Source organism: Dermacentor andersoni, unplaced genomic scaffold (genome assembly GCF_023375885.2).
Source record: "Dermacentor andersoni unplaced genomic scaffold, qqDerAnde1_hic_scaffold ctg00000615.1, whole genome shotgun sequence".
NCBI lineage: Eukaryota > Metazoa > Arthropoda > Arachnida > Ixodida > Ixodidae > Dermacentor > Dermacentor andersoni.
The window spans coordinates 35001-42420 of record NW_027315297.1 but is presented as its reverse complement, the minus strand read 5'-3'; the positions used below and the strand labels follow the sequence as shown (position 1 = coordinate 42420).

Here is a 7420-nt window from a genome sequence, read left to right as displayed (position 1 = left end):
ACCTCATCATCTTTACCATTACCGTGTGTGTGTATGTATATATGCATGTGTGTGTGTGTGTGTGTGTGTGTGTGTTTGTGTATTTATATATATATATATATATATATACGCACACATGCTAGCATAGCTTAAACGCAGCTGGAAAGCTCAGCCTTGCACAAGAACCACCCCCTGTCGCAAACCCCTTTGAAACATTCAAATGGGAAACACGAGTACAGCGAGGTCGTTCGAACCTGGCGCCAAAACGCATTAGCGCCATCTGTGTACGGAACTAGGAAAACCTGCGGACTTTGCAATACAGAAAGAAAGGTAGATGGCGCGAGCTAACGCTCCATTGCATACTAAGAACGAGAGTTAGTGAATAATGGCAGAAACGTCTTGGGAAGAGAAAAAAAAAAAAAAAAAAACGCGCAACAGTTGTTGGCTTGTGCAAGCACTCTATGTTACAGCGATTAAAGAGCATAGCATCTTCTACAACAGCAGCTACAAAAAGAAGAAGAACGTGAGAGAGGGAGAGACACAGGCGTGTTTCTTTGGAATGCAGAGCATGCAGCACATACTATAAAGTGCCAAAGAGACGGGGAAAGCAGATGGCGCGAAGGTGTATGTCCTCAAAGCTTGAAAGCAATTTCTAAATTACAACATGTACCGAAGTCCACCTACTCTCATCAGGTTGCTCCCGCCTCCAGTTGCGTTTAAAGTGAAATTACAGTCGCCTCAAAGGCAGACAGAGAGAGAGTGAAAATAGGTACACTTGCTTCGCGCAGCTGCAGCCGTTCAAATTTTACAGCAAGAGCACTCCCGAAAGCACAAAGTCCGCTGCCGCCTGGGCGCAATGCGCTCGCTTCAGTAAATTGCCGTGCTGGCCTCGGCAACCAAGAGGTGTAGTGCGGCAGACTGCTGCATTGTAGCACACCGGAAACCGTGCAGACGTAAGCGATCGCCTCGACATCGCTGCGAGCGCTCGAAGAGACAAAGTCCGAAACCACGTGTGCCGGGGCGGTGCGAGCGCGACGCCTTTGACGCAACTTTTGCGTACAAGCCGCCGCACCGCCACGACGGAATCGCTGGCATCCCGCACGCAGCTGCATTGTGTCACGCCGGCAATCGTTGAAACACCACGCAGTCGTCGGCGTCGGCCCCGACATGGTTGCGAGCGCTGGAAGAGACAAAGTCCGAAACCGCGTGTGCCGGGGCGGCGCGCGAGCGCGACGCCTTTGACGCAACTTTTGCGTACAAGCCGCCGCACGGCCACGACGGAGCCGGTGTCACCCTGCAGAGGGCTGCACTATAGCACGCCGGGAACCGGCAAAGAACCGCGCAGACGTCGTCGTTGGCCGCGGCGTTGCCGCGAGCACGCGAAGAGACAAAGTCCGAAACGACGTCAGCCGGGGCGTCGAGCACGCCGCCCGCACTGTTCGCACGCGTGCTCGGAAATGGCGAAGGGGCCGCGCTAGCGTGCCTTGAATCGGTGAGCGGCGGTACCGCGGCGATCGCCAGAGCTCGAATCCGCCCTGCAAAAGCCAAATATTGGCGCTCGGCTCGGCGCAGTACGCCGCCGCGTCGCACGAGTACGGCCCCATGGAGGTCTGGGCACTTATCGCTGCTACTGTAAGGGGCCGTACGGCCCCGGCCGACATTGTACCGTAGTGCGATTTTCGGCTTGCGCGTGCTCGTGGCGTAGTCCGCGCACCGTTCCGACGTCGACAATCGTGCCCACGACTACGCGAGCGCTGGAAGAGACAAAGTCCGAAACCGCGTGTGCCGGGGCGGCGCGAGCGCGACGCCTTTGACGCAACTTTTGCGTACAAGCCGCCGCACGGACACGACGGAATCGCTGGCATCCCGCACGCAGCTGCATTGTGTCACGCCGGCAATCGTTGAAACACCACGCAGTCGTCGGCGTCGGCCCCGACATGGTTGCGAGCGCTGGAAGAGACAAAGTCCGAAACCGCGTGTGCCGGGGCGGCGCGAGCGCGACGCCTTTGACGCAACTTTTGCGTACAAGCCGCCGCACGGCCACGACGGAGCCGGTGTCACCCTGCAGAGGGCTGCACTATAGCACGCCGGGAACCGGCAAAGAACCGCGCAGACGTCGTCGTTGGCCGCGGCGTTGCCGCGAGCACGCGAAGAGACAAAGTCCGAAACGACGTCAGCCGGGGCGTCGAGCACGCCGCCCGCACTGTTCGCACGCGTGCTCGGAAATGGCGAAGGGGCCGCGCTAGCGTGCCTTGAATCGGTGAGCGGCGGTACCGCGGCGATCGCCAGAGCTCGAATCCGCCCTGCAAAAGCCAAATATTGGCGCTCGGCTCGGCGCAGTACGCGGCCGCGTCGCACGAGTACGGCCCCATGGAGGTCTGGGCACTTATCGCTGCTACTGTAAGGGGCCGTACGGCCCCGGCCGACATTGTACCGTAGTGCGATTTTCGGCTTGCGCGTGCTCGTGGCGTAGTCCGCGCACCGTTCCGACGTCGACAATCGTGCCCACGACTACGCGAGCGCTGGAAGAGACAAAGTCCGAAACCGCGTGTGCCGGGGCGGCGCGAGCGCGACGCCTTTGACGCAACTTTTGCGTACAAGCCGCCGCACGGCCACGACGGAGCCGGTGTCACCCTGCAGAGGGCTGCACTATAGCACGCCGGGAACCGGCAAAGAACCGCGCAGACGTCGTCGTTGGCCGCGGCGTTGCCGCGAGCACGCGAAGAGACAAAGTCCGAAACGACGTCAGCCGGGGCGTCGAGCACGCCGCCCGCACTGTTCGCACGCGTGCTCGGAAATGGCGAAGGGGCCGCGCTAGCGTGCCTTGAATCGGTGAGCGGCGGTACCGCGGCAATCGCCAGAGCTCGAATCCGCCCTGCAAAAGCCAAATATTGGCGCTCGGCTCGGCGCAGTACGCCGCCGCGTCGCACGAGTACGGCCCCATGGAGGTCTGGGCACTTATCGCTGCTACTGTAAGGGGCCGTAGGGCCCCGGCCGACATTGTACCGTAGTGCGATTTTCGTCTTGCGCGTGCTCGTGGCGGTGTCCGCGCACCGTTCCGAAGTCGACAATCGTGCCCACGACTACGCGAGCGCTGGAAGAGACAAAGTCCGAAACCGCGTGTGCCGGGGCGGCGCGAGCGCGACGCCTTTGACGCAACTTTTGCGTACAAGCCGCCGCACGGCCACGACGGAGCCGGTGTCACCCTGCAGAGGGCTGCACTATAGCACGCCGGGAACCGGCAAAGAACCGCGCAGACGTCGTCGTTGGCCGCGGCGTTGCCGCGAGCACGCGAAGAGACAAAGTCCGAAACGACGTCAGCCGGGGCGTCGAGCACGCCGCCCGCACTGTTCGCACTCGTGCTCGGAAATGGCGAAGGGGCCGTGCTAGCGTGCCTCGAATCGATCGGCCGGGGGCCCCGTAGGGCGACAGAAAGGCAATTGTGCAGGAAACCGTACTGGCCATTAGCGAGAAATTGCCGTTCGCGCATTCGGTAGACGCGCTGCGCTTTCACGACTTCGGCATTGTGCTGCCGACGTAAGCTTTCAATCTTGCTCGCGGCGTTACGAGGCGGCACGATTTTCGCCAAACGCTCGTCGAAAGTGGCACGAGTACGGCCCCATGGAGGTCTGGGTACTTATCGCTGCTATTATATGGGGGTCCCAGAGAGCAGTCGCCCCCAAAGCGACCTGGGTGTTTGATATGCGGCGGGCTTCGTGCCCGTCAAGCGTGTCCCCGGTATCGCTCCCGTGGATCCCACAGCTGACGTCTGCAGCCTCATCCGCTTGATGCGTTAGGGGCTGGTTGTCGGACGACGCTTTTTCCACGATATCGAAGTGTGTTCCGCATCGTCCTCGGACGAATCAAATACGAAAGCGCCGAAGGCGCGGGCGTGACCCGTCGCCTAGCGGCTTTGCCGTCTCGGCTACGTTGCAAGTGTCGGTCGGTCCACCAGTGCTGCGGGCTCGAGAGAAACCGCAAGCCGCGATCGAGTCGACACAACCGGTCTATCGAGAATGTTGCGTGCTTCTTGCCGCGTGGCGATACCCGGCCCTGCGGGGAGGGCGCCGTAGCGAGCTCGAACGCCGTCGTCTCGGACTGTGCAAAGTGCTACCCTTTGCGAGAACGAAGCGTGTTGGGGCGCCTGAAGGTGGCCTCGGCATCGCAAAAACGGCGTCCGGCCTGCTTGAAAGGCTGGACGCGCAGTTGAACGATTACCTGGTTGATCCTGCCAGTAATCATATGCTTGTCTCAAAGATTAAGCCATGCATGTCTAAGTACATGCCGAAATAAGGCGAAACCGCGAATGGCTCATTAAATCAGTTATGGTTCCTTAGATCGTTTCTTCCTACTTGGATAACTGTGGCAATTCTAGAGCTAATACATGCAGTGAGCCTGAAGCCCTTTGGGCGACGGGTGCTTTTATTAGACCAAGATCGATCGGGTTTCGGCCCGTATTGTGTGGTGACTCTGGATAACTTTGTGCTGATCGCATGGCCACGAGCCGGCGACGTTTCTTTCAAGTGTCTGCCTTATCAACTTTCGATGGTAGGTTACTTGCTTACCATGGTTGTTACGGGTAACGGAGAATCAGGGTTCGATTCCGGAGAGGGAGCCTGAGAAACGGCTACCACATCCAAGGAAGGCAGCAGGCGCGCAAATTACCCACTCCCGGCACGGGGAGGTAGTGACGAAAAATAACAATACGGGACTCTTTTGAGGCCCCGTAATTGAAATGAGTACACTCTAAATCCTTTAACGAGGATCAATTGGAGGGCAAGTCTGGTGCCAGCAGCCGCGGTAATTCCAGCTCCAATAGCGTATACTAAAGCTGCTGCGGTTAAAAAGCTCGTAGTTGGATCTCAGTTCCAGACGAGTAGTGCATCTACCCGATGCGACGGCTCGGACTGAACATCATGCCGGTCCTTTCTTGGTGCACTTCATTGTGTGCCTCGAGAAGGCCGGTGCTTTTACTTTGAAAAAATTAGAGTGCTCAACGCAGGCGAGTCGCCTGAATAAACTTGCATGGAATAATAGAACAAGACCTCGTTTCTGTTCTGTTGGTTTTTGGAATACGAGGTAATGATTAAGAGGGACAGACGGGGGCATTCGTATTGCGGCGCTAGAGGTGAAATTCTTGGACCGTCGCAAGACGAACTACTGCGAAAGCATTTGCCAAGAATGTTTTCTTTGATCAAGAACGAAAGTCAGAGGTTCGAAGGCGATCAGATACCGCCCTAGTTCTGACCATAAACGATGCCAACCAGCGATCCGCCTGAGTTACTCAAATGACTCGGCGGGCAGCTTCCGGGAAACCAAAGTGTTTGGGTTCCGGGGGAAGTATGGTTGCAAAGCTGAAACTTAAAGGAATTGACGGAAGGGCACCACCAGGAGTGGAGCCTGCGGCTTAATTTGACTCAACACGGGAAAACTTACCCGGCCCGGACACTGGGAGGATTGACAGATTGAGAGCTCTTTCTTGATTCGGTGGATGGTGGTGCATGGCCGTTCTTAGTTGGTGGAGCGATTTGTCTGGTTAATTCCGATAACGAACGAGACTCTAGCCTATTAAATAGGTGCGGGGTTCCCAGCACCTTACAACCTTCTTAGAGGGACAAGCGGCTCCTAGCCGCACGAAACAGAGCAATAACAGGTCTGTGATGCCCTTAGATGTCCGGGGCCGCACGCGCGCTACACTGAAGGAAGCAGCGTGTCTTTATCCCTGTCTGAAAGGACTGGGTAACCCGTGGAACTTCTTTCGTGATTGGGATAGGGGCTTGCAATTGTTCCCCTTGAACGAGGAATTCCCAGTAAGCGCGAGTCATAAGCTCGCGTTGATTACGTCCCTGCCCTTTGTACACACCGCCCGTCGCTACTACCGATTGAATGATTTAGTGAGGTCTTCGGACCGATGTCCGGCGCGGCCTTTCGGTTGCGCCGGTCTGTTGGAAAGATGACCAAACTTGATCATTTAGAGGAAGTAAAAGTCGTAACAAGGTTTCCGTAGGTGAACCTGCGGAAGGATCATTACCGGATTGTGAAGGGTGGCGAGCGCCATTGTTTCTACCCCGTGTGGGTGAAGCAGCTCGCTGCGCCCGACGCTTTCCGCCGCTGGCCCCGCTTGGACGCGGGGACGGCTATACCCGAACATGCCGGGGACTGCCTGAATTTTGAGGGGCGCCCCGTGCCAAATTTGTTGCGCCCAGTGGACGCCGGCTGCAACCTTGGACGGTTGGCTTGGCCGCGCCCGCGGGTAGAAACGGCGTAACGCACACTGGGTGGGCTTTCTGTCCGCTTTGGCGCTCTTGCGCGGAATGGGAGTAAGACGACCCGACCTGCTGCTTTGCCCAGTACGAGGGGAACGGCGAAGCGTGCGGTCGGTCAAGGAACTGACGGTCGAGAGCTAATGCCGCTGCCGCTTAGTACACACACGGAACCGTGGTGCGAGCGCTCTCCCGTCCTCCGCGGCAAACGCTGCCGAGTCTGAAAAGGCTGGCGGCTGCCGGTCGCTTCCTGCGGCGAGTATGGAGTAACGACCCGACTTTGTTGCCACCCAAGTACTAAAGGAACGGTGTGGCGCTCGGTCGGTCATGGAACTGTCGGTATGAGGGTGCGGCTGCCAAGTACGGAAGGAACCGTGGCCTAAAGTGCTCTCCCGTCCTCCGCGGCAAATGCCACCGAGTCCGAAAGGGCCGGAGGCTGCCGGTCGGCTCCTGCTCGTGACGCGCGAGGTGTCGAGATCGCGGTTTAATGCGACGACGTCTGCAGGCTATTCGCCCGCCGCCGAGGGAAAGGCGGCGTTGCTGCGAAGTACCGAAGGAAACGCGGCTTTGCTACGTCGGAAGCGTTCTGCGGTTAGCGGACTTGTGCGCTTTGGGAAGGCGCCGCACGTCGAAAGAGGAAGTACGGACAGACGAGGGACTGTAGTCCCGGTTTCGAACGCACTTGCGGCCAGGCCCTTGCTGGCTTCGTCTTCCGCCTCAAGTAGACTTGTTGTGGCGCCGGCGCAGGGAGCCGTCCCTGGCACTGGCCGAGTGGTTTTGGAGAGCTGCGCGAGTACGCGCGCCGGGCTCTTGTCTTTCGTCTCAAGTAGGCTGTTGGATCAACAGCGGTTATGCTGCGGCGATCTGCCGATGCGAAAGTGTGTGTGTGTTTGAGGCCCTTCTATGAACCTACTGCTGACTGAAGCGAAGCACGTCGATGGGGGTGAAGCCCTGCCCGTGGCCGTGTAGCCGTTAAAGACTCCACAGCGGCTTAGCCCTAATCATGGCTCTGTCGCTCTTTGCAATTTTTAGTGGAGCGATGTGAACGTGCACACGAGACACACGGGTCCGGTGGATGGTTGGCAGGTAAAACCGGCTTCGAGTGCGCGCAAACGGCATAAGGTGCCTCGAGGGCAAGCGAGGAAGGCGTGGGCGCAAAACACACGCGCGAGTAGCAG

General features: G+C 58.3%; 1 non-coding gene across 1 annotated transcript; it reads left to right on the top strand.

The window, feature by feature from the left end:
* Positions 1–4194: 4194 nt before the first annotated feature.
* Positions 4195–6009, top strand: LOC140214761 (small subunit ribosomal RNA). The gene has a single exon (XR_011891691.1). It is a non-coding gene; the product is annotated as a small subunit ribosomal RNA (ribosomal RNA).
* The last annotated feature ends 1411 nt before the right edge of the window (positions 6010–7420 follow it).